Here is a 13,404-nt window from a genome sequence, read left to right as displayed (position 1 = left end):
AATTTTGACCTCAATAAGCAAATGTAAACACCTCTGGAATCAGGACTGGTGCAAGATTTTGACCTGAAGCATCAACAATTTCTCAACAGATGATGTTTGACCACCCGATTGTCTGCTACCCCATATTCCAGCATTCACAATGTCTATTGTCTGCATTTGACTGCATAAATCTGTAAGAAGAAGTTAAGATCATATCAAAAATCAATTTTTCAAACTGTGCCTAACCTTTTTAATAAAACAGAAAATTGTAAAGTAGGGCTATAAATTATTTATCTTACTAACAATTCAAGTTTTGTAAAACTTAAAAGGACTATAAGCTAAAGAGTTAATAGATTTGTCATGAAGATTTGAGGCTTTGTGGAATAATTTCTACTAATTTTAAGACGTCCACTTATTTAATAATATTCTGCAAATTTCAATATTAAAAGGTAAAACATTATTATCTCCGTTAAATTTTATGATTTTGACTGCTGAGAATTATACTGCAAAATATTTTTTCAACATTATGTATGTTAATATCTATTTTGACCCATGAATGAAGCACGACAATGATTATTTCTGGGTTGCTTGGCACCATGCAGAATTTTCTAATGGCCACTTTACATTGCGGGTTACCCATATGATCCCTTGAGCCTGTTCCACCACTTAATAAAATTATGACTGACCTGAACAGTTTCACTTTCCGACTGATATGCCTTGATTCCCTCGTATCTACAAATATATCTAGATTGGCCATACACCATTAGTAAACCTGGCACAGACCATATGGCTGTTTCATCAAAGGCCATGCACAGTTGAGGTGACAGCGGTCGTCAATGTGGCATGTTTGGTAGGGTCACCCATGCCAAGCAGGCCACACAAAGAGTGGTCTTCTGGTTCTCCACTATTGGGGCGAGGCTGTTCAGCTCAGGGCTCACAATCTTGACTGGTAAAACAAAACTGTTACAGAAACAGCAATGAAGAATCCTTCTACTTTTGAGTGCGATGGCATTCCTGAGTCGGCTGATTGCCAACCAGTAATGAAAACTGAGAGGAAGCTATTGGCATGATGAAGGAAGCCCTGGAAACTGCCAGAGACAAAGGACCTTCATTGCTGCCCTAAATGTCAACTGCATAAAAAGCAGTTAGCTAAGCCTCTCAAACTAAATTTATGCCCACTATCATCGGGAAAAAGACAGTAACTGTCCACCATAACAGTATCTCTTATAATTTTAAACATTCCTATAAGGTTATAAATTCATTTTTCTGTGTTCCAAGGAATAAGAACCTAGCCTGGCTGACCTTTCCCTATAACTCAGCATCTCTAGTCCTGGCAAAATGCTTGTAAATCTTTTCTGCACTTTTTAACCACAGTTTAACCACACTTTTTTGTATATTAGAGTGAGTAAAACAATATTCCAAATATGGCCTCAGCAACAACTTCATACTGCAACACATTGGTCTGTGTGCTTCCACTGTCCTTAATTCATACAAATTCACTAATTTGTAGACTGTAGTTCTCTCTAGTCGACACTGTCTACTTGTGATGCCACTGACAGCAAATTATGCACCTTTGGTCCTCAGTCCCTCTGATCCATTGCACTCTAATGCTTTACCATTCGTAACATTAGTCATATGCTGGTATAACTTCCAAAGTGCATCACTTCATACTTATCTGTATTAAATTCTATTTGCCACTCCTCAGCTCACCTCTCTAACTAATTAAGAACCCCTTGTTATCTACAATAACCTTCTTCACTATCAGTAACATCTTCTAATTTTGTTTCATTCACTACCTAAAGGGAGGAGAAGATGGAGGTGCAACGCAGCATGTGTGGCCTCTCCAGTGATGATATCTGTTATCTGTCAAGTAGGAGGCCATGCACAATTCTGATTTGATGGAGGCAGACGTGAGAGCACGGAGGAACATCTGGTGAAACCTCTGAAATGCCTATTTCGCTACCGCCGCTACTGTGTGATCCGAAATCTCCGGAGGGGAACCCTCGGCTTTGCCTGTTGCTTGGCGCCCTGGGCCGAGGTCGAAGCACTCGGCAGAGATGGTGCTCGGTGTCAGAGGGCTGGTCGGAGGCTCGAAGTTTTCGGACGGACTCAGAGTCAGACTGTGGTCGGGTGCTTCCAAGATGCTGCATCGGCAAGTTTGCGGTGCTTGGAGGTTCATGGCAGGGAGAGTTTCTCCCTGCTACCGTCTGCATGAGGTGATGGGCTATCGGGACTTTGAGACTTTTTTTTACCGTGCCCATTGTCTGCTCTTTATCAAATTACGGTATTACTTTGCACTGTTGTAACTATATGTTATAATTATGTGGTTTTTGTGAGTTTTAGTCTTGGTCTGTCTTGTGTTTCTGTGATATCATACTGGAGGAATATTGTATCATTTTTAATGCATGCATTTCTAAATGACAATAAACGAGGACTGAGTGTCCTCATAATCTAATCTAATCTAATCTAAATAGTTAACAAGGTTCCCAACCTACAAACCCCTGCAGTACACCATTAGTCACCAGCATTCATTCCAAGAACCACCACCACCTTTTACTTCCTATATCCAAGCTAAATTTAAATCCAAGTGATCAGCAGAATTCAAAGGATAATCTATCACTGGGTATTCCCAGGACCATATTTTCTTACAAAGACATGACCAACTGGAAACACTGCAGTGAAGTGTTTTACCCAAATCCTTAAGAGCCCACCGCACACTAATTGCAAATGTATTTCCAAACAGCCCTGTGATTCTAGCCAGCAAGAGAGGTGGGAGAATAGAAGAGTGGAGGGGATGGGAGAGAACAAAGGGAAAAGGCCCGGATGTAAAAATAGGAAGTTGTTTTGCAATGGAGAAGACGGAAAGGGGGCTGGGAAACAGCAGAGCAGAGGTGTAAAATGGGAAATTATCTCAGTGGCAGATATTAGTACAAAAACTTACATTCTTCAAGGCCAAGAAGTCCAGGTGTATGGTGATCAGAAAGGGCAGAGTTAAAAATATACTTGGACTAAGATGTTAACTGTCCTGTGCTATCACCAGTGGGATCATCAGTTGATCTGCCACCTGCCTTCAGGAGTTTCGGCCCGCTTATGATCAAGACTCCCTCGAGGTGGTGGGCCAGCAGTGCTAAAGCACCACCTCCCACTGGTGAGCTTAAAAACTTGGCATCTGCCTCTATCAGTCACTTCCATTCAACAGATAGTCTACTCTTAAGATGTCTATGCAACTACTGAAGGGTTTGCAAAATATATGTATACACTGTCTGACTATCTGCCCCTCTGGACATACTTGGTCCACACCCATGCTGATCCTTTCTCTGCTGCCTCAGCTACAGCCCTGCTGGTTGACTTGATCTCTCTTCTAGTGAAGCCAAGGTCACGCAGCCACTTCTGGAAAGTGAACGCAATAAACCCACGGCAGCCTACTTCGAATGGATAGCATGAGACCTTCCACCCTCTGTCTCTGCACTCAGATCTTAATTCTGCATACTTGGTTAACTTGCGCTCATGGGTTTCATCGATGTTGTCTTCCCAGGGGACTGTGAGTTCACCAATAACCGCTTCTCTACTGGTGTCAGACCATACGATTATATCGGGACGCAATGTGGTGAAAGCTATTTGCTCCAGGAAACTGCCTTTCCCGTCCAGGTCGGCCTTGACACACCAATCATTGGCTGAAGAAAGTATGCTTGATCGTAAGCCTGCGCTGTACACCCTTGACTTGGAGTCTTCTTTCACAAATGATATGTGATGTTCTGTGCAGCATGGGGTATGAGATAAGTTGTGTTGCAGTATTCTCTGCTCAACCGCTTCTGTTACAACTTTGAAAATATTGTTATGTCTCCAAATGTACATGCTGCTGGAAAAATTGACTCTGCATGCACTCAAAATACGTTGAAGTGTTCCCTTCTCGCCACCAGCAGCACACCTGTCTGTCTTATCTTCATACCAGGTGCTGAGGTTGGCAGGTGTTGGGAGCAGATCGTACGCTGCTCTGCATGGAAAAGAAATGCGGAGCGGTTCCATCTGCCACAGAATATTCCAAGATAGATGTCTTTGTTCAGCACTTTCCCACCAAGTCCAAGCCCCTTGTTTGGTCAGGCCAACTGTTTTACCTAAACCCTTCTCCTCTTCTACCACCCGTACTTCTTGTGTTACAAGCTCACGGCGCTCCTTACCTGTAGAAGATGACCACCACTTGTGGGTTGTCCACCCAAGTCCCTGGTGGCCTAGCTGGATAGCCCCAACCGTCTCCTTGTGCTTCAATCTAGACTCTGCTTCATCAACTGCTACACGGGTTGACCACTTACTGCCTGATCTCACATCTGGCTGAGTATTCTTGATGACAGGGTCTTTTGAGTCCCGAAGCATCAAGACTCAAATTTACTAGCAAGTTTAGCCTCCAAGTTCAGGGTGAGGTCATCCCTTCCATCAAGGCTAACTCGATAAAATGCTTGGGGCAGTGGTTGAATGTGTCACTGACAGATGGGGCCAATGTCACCAATGCTGTGAAACAAACAGATGAATGGCTGAAGAAGATCGACAAATCTGGACTTCCTAGTAAATTCAAGACCTGGCTGTACCAATACGGCATTCTGCCCAGGCTTCTCTGGCTCTTCACACTTTATGTGTTCCCTTTGACTGCCGTAGAGGGCATCGAGAGGAAAACCAACAAGCGCCTGCGGAGATGGTTGGGAGTTCTCCCAAGCTTCTCTTCAGTGGGACACTATATTCGATCCAGGCAACTGCAGCTTCCCCTCTCTGTTGTGGAGGGATTCAAGGTGGCAAAATGCAGAGCCTTATTAAGCTTGAGAGATTCCAATGATGTCTTGGTAAAGCAAGCAGACATTACAATCAGATCTGGGGCGCAAATGGGCAGCCAACGCAGCTGTGGCGCAGGTAGTGTATTCTCTGAAGCTGTGAGATATCATCGGCAACTCCTGCGTCGTGCGGCAAGGCCTCGGCTCAGTTCACTTCCAGCAGTGGGGAAACGCAAGCATAAGGAACAGGCGAGTCATGGTACAGGCAGAAGTATGGATCCGTGAGGAAGAGAATTGGATGTCAAAGGCAGTGGAACAAGGGTCCCAGGGTGCCTGGACAAAATGGGATCTGCCCAAGCACACGATCTTATGGGCAAAGTTATGGAGACTGGAGCCCTTCCGTATTTCATAGAACATAGAACATAGAATAGTACAGCACAGTGCAGGCCCTTCGGCCCACATTGTTGTGCCAACCCTCAAACCCTGCCTCACATATAATCCCCCCCACCTTAAATTCCTTCATATACCTGTCTAGCAGTCTCTTAAACTTCACTAGTGTATCTGCCTCCACCACTGACTCAGGCAGTGCATTCCATGCACCGACCACTCTCTGAGTAAAAAAACATTCCTCTAATATCCCCCTTGAACTTCCCACCACATACCTTAAAGCCCTGTCCTCTTGTATTGAGCAGTGGTGCCTTGGGGAAGAGGTGCTGGCTATCCACTCTATCTGTTCCTCTTATTATCTTCTACACCGCTATTATGTCTCCTGTCATCCTCCTTCTCTCCAAGGAGTAAAGCACTAGCTCCCTTAATCTCTGATCATAACTTCCTTCCTCTTGCGATCCGTGTATGACACCCTTCCTTCACCATTACATCTGTACACATGGGGGATGAGAGAGGACCCAATCTGTAAGCTCTGTGGTCAAAAGGAGACACTGGCTCATATACTGTCCAGGTGGAAAACAGCTCTAACTCAAGAACAGGATAGGTGGCGCCATGATAAAGTGCTTCTGGTTCTTGCTGACACACTAGAGTGAGAGAGACGCAAGAAGAGGACGGCTGGCACAGATTTTAGGAAGGCCATCATCTTCATCAAAGAGGGAGCCAGGCCTTTCATAACTAAACAGCCAAAGCCCAATCTGCTGCTAACGGCCAGTCCCCGAGAGATGAGGGTCGATGTGGGAAGGAGATTGCAGTTCCCAGATTTGGTGCGCACAACCCTACGCCTGGACATTGTACTGTGGTCAACTTAAGACAGGAAAGTAATTCTGGTTGAGCTGACTGTGCTGTGGGAGGAGGGATGGGAAGAGGCCCACGAGAGAAAGGCCTTGAAGTACCAGCCCTTAGTGCAGGAGTGTAAAGGCAAGGGATGGCAGGCATGGTTGTTCCCTGTGGAGATCGGCTGCAGAGGTTTTCCAGCCAAATCAGCATGGCAGTTGTTGCCTGCTCTGGACCTGGATGAAAGGAGCAAAAAACAAACAGATCGTACGATGGGGGAAGTGGCAGAATGAGCCTCTTGTTGGATTTGGAGTAGACAAGAGGAGGGAAACTGAAAGCCAGGAGCAGATGGGCAGTGATTTGGCCACCACTGCCGGCCCACCAACTGAAGAATGTCGTGGGTAAGGGTTGAAACACTCTGTGAAGGTTGGGAACCACCTGATGACATCTCCTCCTGGCTGAAGGCTACGGTTACCTTACAGGGTATCTGGAGAATGCACCCTAACAGGTGTATGTAACAAGTCCCAGGTAATCATTTTCTTATCCTTACACTTCATCTTAAATTTCTGATTAACAAATTGCACGTGCACACCTTGTATTTGATTCTTGCCATATTTAAATGTTGTTTCTATTACAGTTGCCAAGAATTTCAGCTCATCTGGACAGGCAGGGTAAAGAGTAAAGTGATGAGAAAGAATGAATTCACAGAGATCATCGCTCAGGTACTGATATTGCACGCAGACTGGAGGATAAAAGAGCGGTGGAATATGCATGCAGTGAGATACTGGACATGAGTGAAATAATGGGGAAAATAGATGGCAGAATGAAGGAATAGAAAGATGAACATGCATCTGCGTACAAGTTGCAGACTGATACATTGTGAGGCATGAAAATGAAAAAGAAACCTTTGATGTTATAAATCTAAAATTAGCAAAGCAGTAAATAATGAAACTCACAACTGATTGGGCAGAATCTACAGAAAGAAAGCAGAACTAATGTTTCAGCTTAAAGACTTGGCTTGACAAATGATATTTACCCTAAAGTATGAATCTGTTTATTTTATTTTGGTGAGGAATGCTGCTAAGGACTCTCGGGGTGGCTTATGGATAGGCTGTGAATGGCTGGTTTATTAGGATGCCTTTAAGAAAGTCCATGCTCATTGTCAAGGGGAAAGAAAGGTCTGGCAAGGCCTTGACACATTGCACTATGCAGACCATGCTGTCGGACCCAATGGTCAATGTTATAACAGCACCATAGTATTAGACATAGACACCCAATACCCGAGTTCTGTTTGGTCTAGCTGAAGTTAATTCTTGAGAAATGCTCCTAAAGACCTTACATGGAAAAAAAAATCTTCTTAATGAACTGAATTATCTATAGTGTGCCCCAAAGCACAAATATTAATACTCTAAGCCATGTCTAAGACCTTGAATAGAAATGTGATTCCAATCTTTAAAGTACTTTCAACATTTCCCCAAAGACGCTGCACAGTAATATCTTTGAAGCTTGTTTATCGTCACTGCTGGGGTATATTCCGGGGACAGCAGTCCCCAAAAGTGTTGAATGCAAGAAGAATGAAAACGTCCAGGGCAAGGTCTCAACCCAAAACTTTGATCAACACCTTTCTAAAGTTGTTTCCTGGTCTACTAAGTTCTTCCAGTGATCTGTTCTTTTTGTTGGTTCTCCACTGATTTTGATGATGACGATTGTGTTTGTGCGGCTCATCTGATGTGTGTTTGGAGGTGACTGTAGAAGTCAACTCTTGAACTCACAATGGGAAGAAGGGAATTGTCTTGATTCCTCCTGCTTTCCCCTTCTGTCGGGCAGTCTCCAAGTCTGTGTGGTACCTGCCTTCTAAGCTGCTGTGAGCAAGTTTAATTGAAGTATGCCAATCAGTCCTGTTTCATGCCCTATGTTCCAGATGCTGGGGACAAAGCGCACTATAGGCAATGTTGTCTTTCACACAGTGATTGTACCTCTTACAAGGTCTACCATGGCTTCTGCTACCCTGTGACAACTGGTCATCAACCAGCTGCTTAGTGAGTCTGGAGTGCTCCATGTATATAAAATGTCCAGTCCAATGAAGTTGTGCTTTCAGGATCATGGTTTCAATAATGGTAGACTTTGCCCTATTGAGGACTTCCAGGTTTGTGATACAGTCATTCCAGTGATACCCATAATAGATTTCAAATGGGGAAGCCTTAGACCTGTCAAATATCCCAAATGGCATGAAGAAAGGGTGGGTGCTAACCCCTATTCTGTTAATCGTCTTTTTCACATGCATATTTAACCATGCGGACAGGGAACTTGAACACGGGGTGTACTTACAGTACAGACTTGATGGATCATTGTTTCATCTATATTGCCTAAAATCCAATTCTAAGACAGGTAACAGGGTCATCCTCAAAACACTCTATGCAGACAACTGTCCTCTAACGGCCCACACCGAGTCTGATCTGTAGCTGGTTATTGGCAAGTTCGCAGAAGCCTCCTGTCTGTTTGTCCTCACCATCAGTCCGGACAAAACAGAGGCCTAATTTCAGCTGCTCCTGGATCTGCTGCTGTGGTGCCTTCCATCACTATCAAAGGCACAGCAATGAAGGTAGCAAAGGAATTTAAATACCTCAGCAGTGTCAAGAAATCAACGCCAGGACTTGCAAGGCTATTCAGAGCCTGGGCTGCTTATGATCATGTGTGCTAAGCCAGTGCAATACCCAATGTTCTTGAAGATCACCTTGTACAAGGTTGTTGTCCTCACTGGCCCTTGTATAGTTGTGAAACGTGGACCATATACAAAAGGCAGCTCTGCTTTGAAAGCAATGCAAATGGGCTTAGTTTAGATAGATTTTGAAAGGACTTAAGTTACACTCCAATATAATACCTCCTGAAAGAATAAATAGCTGAACATTTTTTGAAATCGGAGGTTACAATATGGATATACTCAGTTCATCGGCTAATCCAAATGGGAATTTTGTATTTGTTCATGTTCTGACTGAATTCAAATCTTTTAAATGGATGAAAAGATCATTAAAACAATTAAAACTATTAACCAGCATAATATATTTATTGAGCTATAGCATGGAGTAGGCCCTTCCAGCCCTTCGAGCCATGCTGCCCCTCAATCCCCGATTTAACCCTCGCCTAATCATGGGACAATTTATAATGACCACTTAACCTATCAACTGGTGCGTATTTGGACTGTGGGAAACCCACACGGTAATGGGAAGAATGTACAGGTCCCCGACAGAGAGCAGTAGGAACTAAACCCGTATCACTGGCTCTGTAAAGAGTTGTGCTAACCACTATGCTACTGTGCTTGCACTAATATAAGCTCTTCAGTATTTCATTTTTATAATTGCTTTAACACATAGTGAATGAACTCTTTTCAGGCTTCCAAGCTGGGTACAGGTATCGACTATAACCAACGTTTCGATGACAAACTCCGTGACCTTCTTCAGGAATGATCCCTGGGTAAGTCAAGTCTGCTGGTATTTTAAATGCAAAATACAAAATACAAAATGCCAGTAGACTCGACATGCCCAGGAGTCATCCCTGATGAAGATGGCAGAGTTTGTTATTGAAACATTGGTTATAATTGATACCTGCACCCATCTAAAAGCCTGAGAAGAGGTTATTTGTCATGTACACTGGGACAGCACTAGATCTTTTTTCACTTCAACGTGTTATTGTGGAGTAGCCCAGATATTTAACTACCCTTGTCTGGAATACAAAACATAAAATAAGGAATCAGACAGCAGGCTAATTGTGATGGTACTGTTAGATAGACCAAACAGGTCACACTTTAAGTGTATCTGTAGCTGTAATTCATTCCTGGATGCTCTTCTTCAAGTTCACACTTTCTGAATAACCTTTCAGCTTTACACTTCCCATAATCATAGAGTTACTATATAACAATGTTCTTTAACCATTGCTCCACAAGAGTTCAACATTGTCTGCGTCATTGCACACCACTGGTGAAATAAAAACTAATCAGAATTTGAACAGCTCGGTGTTAATTTTCTTACTCAGAGGAAGTAGGTCAGCTTCAAAAGATCATAATTAAAGCCACAAGTTTATTTCTAAATTAACATGCTTAAATTCTCCTGCAATGCGTCAGGAATACAAAATCTTAGTTAATATGATGGTTGATCAGACAAAGGAGTAAATAATATACTTTAAATTCAAATATGGCATTGCAATGCAAATTCAAAAATCCTTACCATTTTAAGGTATACTAAAAATGACTAAGATTTACAGTACCTTTCTATCCAAACTGAATGATTAGGGAAGTTGCTATAGTAATGCTTCTTTAGGCTACTCAAGATGATGTCCAACATATTATCTTCATTATTAATTTATTCATCCTGTTCTGTGTAGCTTAGATTATAGAAAAAGATTTCACTCAAGTAGTAATTAAGGGCAGAGAAAATGTGAGGCTGTAGAACATCAAAGGAAACTGGAGTTAATTTCATTCTTTTTCAGTGTGATGCAGACCTTGCACGTGCATATTAATAATCATTTCCATGACCTTAAATATAGGAAATAGAAATACAGAGAATAGGACTTTTTTTATTCGATCGAGCCAGTATTACTGTGTAATTTTTCATGCCTTGTGATGCATAGGGTGGAAAACTTGTTGCTTCTTTAGCATTTGTCAGTTTTTTACACGGTTGAGTTGCTAGTTCGACGTTTAACTCAGCATGACGGAAATCATGTAAGGAGCCGGCCGGATTCGAACCCAGGACCACTCGCCACAAAGTCTGGTGAGGATGCAACTACACTATCGAACAGTCAGTATTACAGTGGTGTACCCTTAAATTGAAAGCTGAATGTACAAGAAAAAAAAACACAGGGTAGGTTGCATCTGTTGGCTGTGAACAGAGTCCAGGGCCTAGATCAACCTTACATTTAAGCTAGAGTTTGCTTGAAATATCATTAGATCCCTCCTGTTGGCAGCTTATCTCATCTCAGTTTTGCATGCACAAATTGTCAACACATGGAAGTCCAAGTTGAGCTCAAGTTTTGATGTGCTGGCATTAGTGCTTGACTCACCACTGAGCTATTAATAGAACAATGATATGATAAGAGTGACGTTGTCAGCGTTTCAAACTAGTACCTTATGCCAAAGCTGGCTTGCATGAGAATTGCTCCCTATTCAACTGAATTAAATTACAAATCCTGTGATCAGTGAAGTTTATTTTCCTTTTAATAAAAAAACTATATTATGCCCTCTATTTTATTTTGACTCTCTTCTTACCAGGAGGTGACACTTTACATTTCTCAGCCTTACATTCCATCCATTAACAATCAACCAATCTGCCAGTGTCTTGTGTTATTTCCTTCACAGCTCACTACCTTTCTAAATGTTCTATTAGTTGCAACTTTGGAAATTGTGACCTCAAAACTCAGAAACATAGAAAACCTACAGCACAATACAGGCCCTTTGGCCCACAAAGATGTACCAAACATGTCCCTACCTTAGAAATTACTAGGGATACACATAACCCTCTATTTTTCTAAGCTCCATGTACCTATCCAAAAGTCTCTTAAACAACCCTGTCGTATCCACCTCCGCCACCTTTGCTGGCAGCCCATACCATGCACTCAGCACTCTCTGCTTAAAAAAAACTACCCCTGACATCTCCTCTGTACCTACTCCCAAGCACCTTAAACCTGTGCCCTCTTGTGGCAGCCATTTCAGCCCTGGGAAAATGCCTCTGACTATGCACACAATCAATGCCCCTCATCATCTTATACACCTCTATCAGGTCGCCTCTCATCCTCCGTCACTCCAAGGAGAAAAGGCCAAGTTCACTCAACCTGTTTTCATAAGGCATGCTCACCAATCCAGGCAACATCCTTGTAAATCTCCTCTGCACCCTTTCTAGGGTTTCCACATCCTTCCTGCAGCGAGGCAACCAGAACTGAGCACAGTATTCCAAGTGGGGTCTGACCAGGGTCCTATATAGCTGCAACATTACCTCTCGACTCCTAAATTCAACTCAACAATTGAGGAAGGCCAATACACCATATGCCTTCTTAACCACAGAGTCAACCTGTGCAGCTGCTTTGAGTGTTCTATGGACTTGGACCCCAGAATCCCTCTGATTCTCCACACTGCCAGGAGTCTTACCATTAACACTATATTCTGCCATCATATTTGACCAACCAAAATGAACCACTTCACACTTACCTGGGTTGAACTCCATCTGCCACTTCTCAGCCCAGTTTTGCATCCTATCAATGTCCCACTGCAGCTTCTGACAGCCCTCTACACTATCCATAACACCTCCAACCTTTGTGTCATCAGCAAACTTACTAACCTATCCCTCCACTTCCTCATCCAGGTTATTTATAAAAATCACAAAGAGTAAGGGTCTCAGAACAGATCCCTGAGGCACACCACTGATCACCAACCTCCATGCAGAATATGAATTGTCTACAACCACCCTTTGCCTTCTGTGTGCAAGCCAGTTCTGGATCCAGAAAGCAATTGTCACACTTGATCTGTCCTATTCTTTCACATCTTATCCTCTTGCTCTTCAGAGACTTGTAGAATGCCTTGGGGTTTTCCTTAATCTTGCCCGCTAAGGCCTTCTCATGGCCCCTTCTGGCTCTCCTAATTTCCTTCTTAAGTTCTTTCCTGTTAGCCTTATAATCTTCTAGATCTCTAACATTACCTAGCTCTCTGAATCTTTCGTAAGCTTTTCTTTTCTTCTTGACTAGATTTACTACAGCCTTTGTACACCACGGTTCCTGTCCCCTGCCATAATTTCCCTGTATCTTTGGAATGTACCTATGCAGAACCCCACACAAATATTAGATTAGATTATGAGGACACTCAGTCCTCGTTTATTGTCATTTAGAAATGCATGCATTAAGAAATGATACAATGTTCCTCCAGTATGATATCACACAAACACAAGACAGACCAAGAATAAGACTGACAAAAACCACATAATTATAACATATAGTTACAGCGGTGCAAAGCAATACCGTAATTTGATAAAGAGCAGACCATGGGCACGGTAAAAAAAAAAATCTCAAAGTCCCGATAGCCCATCATCTCACGCAGATGGTAGAAGGAAGAAAACTCTCCCTGCCATGAACCTCCAGCGCCGCAAACTTGCCAATGCATCACCCTGGAAGCACCCGACCACAGCCGACTCTGAGTCTGTCCAAAAACTTCAAGCCTCCTACCAGCCCTCCGACACCGAGCACCAAACACCATCTCTGCCGAGCGCTTCGATCCCGGCCCCGGCCGCCGAGCAACAGGCAAAACCGAGGATTCGGGGCCTTCCCCTCTGGAGATTCTGGATCATACAGTAGCAGTGGCAGCAAAACAGGCATTTCAGAAGTTTCACCAGATGTTCCTCTGTGTTTCTCACATCCGTCTCCATCAAATCAAGATTGTGCACGGCATCCTACTTGGGAAATAACAGAT

Source organism: Mobula birostris, chromosome 5, assembly GCF_030028105.1.
Source record: "Mobula birostris isolate sMobBir1 chromosome 5, sMobBir1.hap1, whole genome shotgun sequence".
NCBI lineage: Eukaryota > Metazoa > Chordata > Chondrichthyes > Myliobatiformes > Myliobatidae > Mobula > Mobula birostris.
This window is presented reverse-complemented; position numbering follows the sequence as displayed.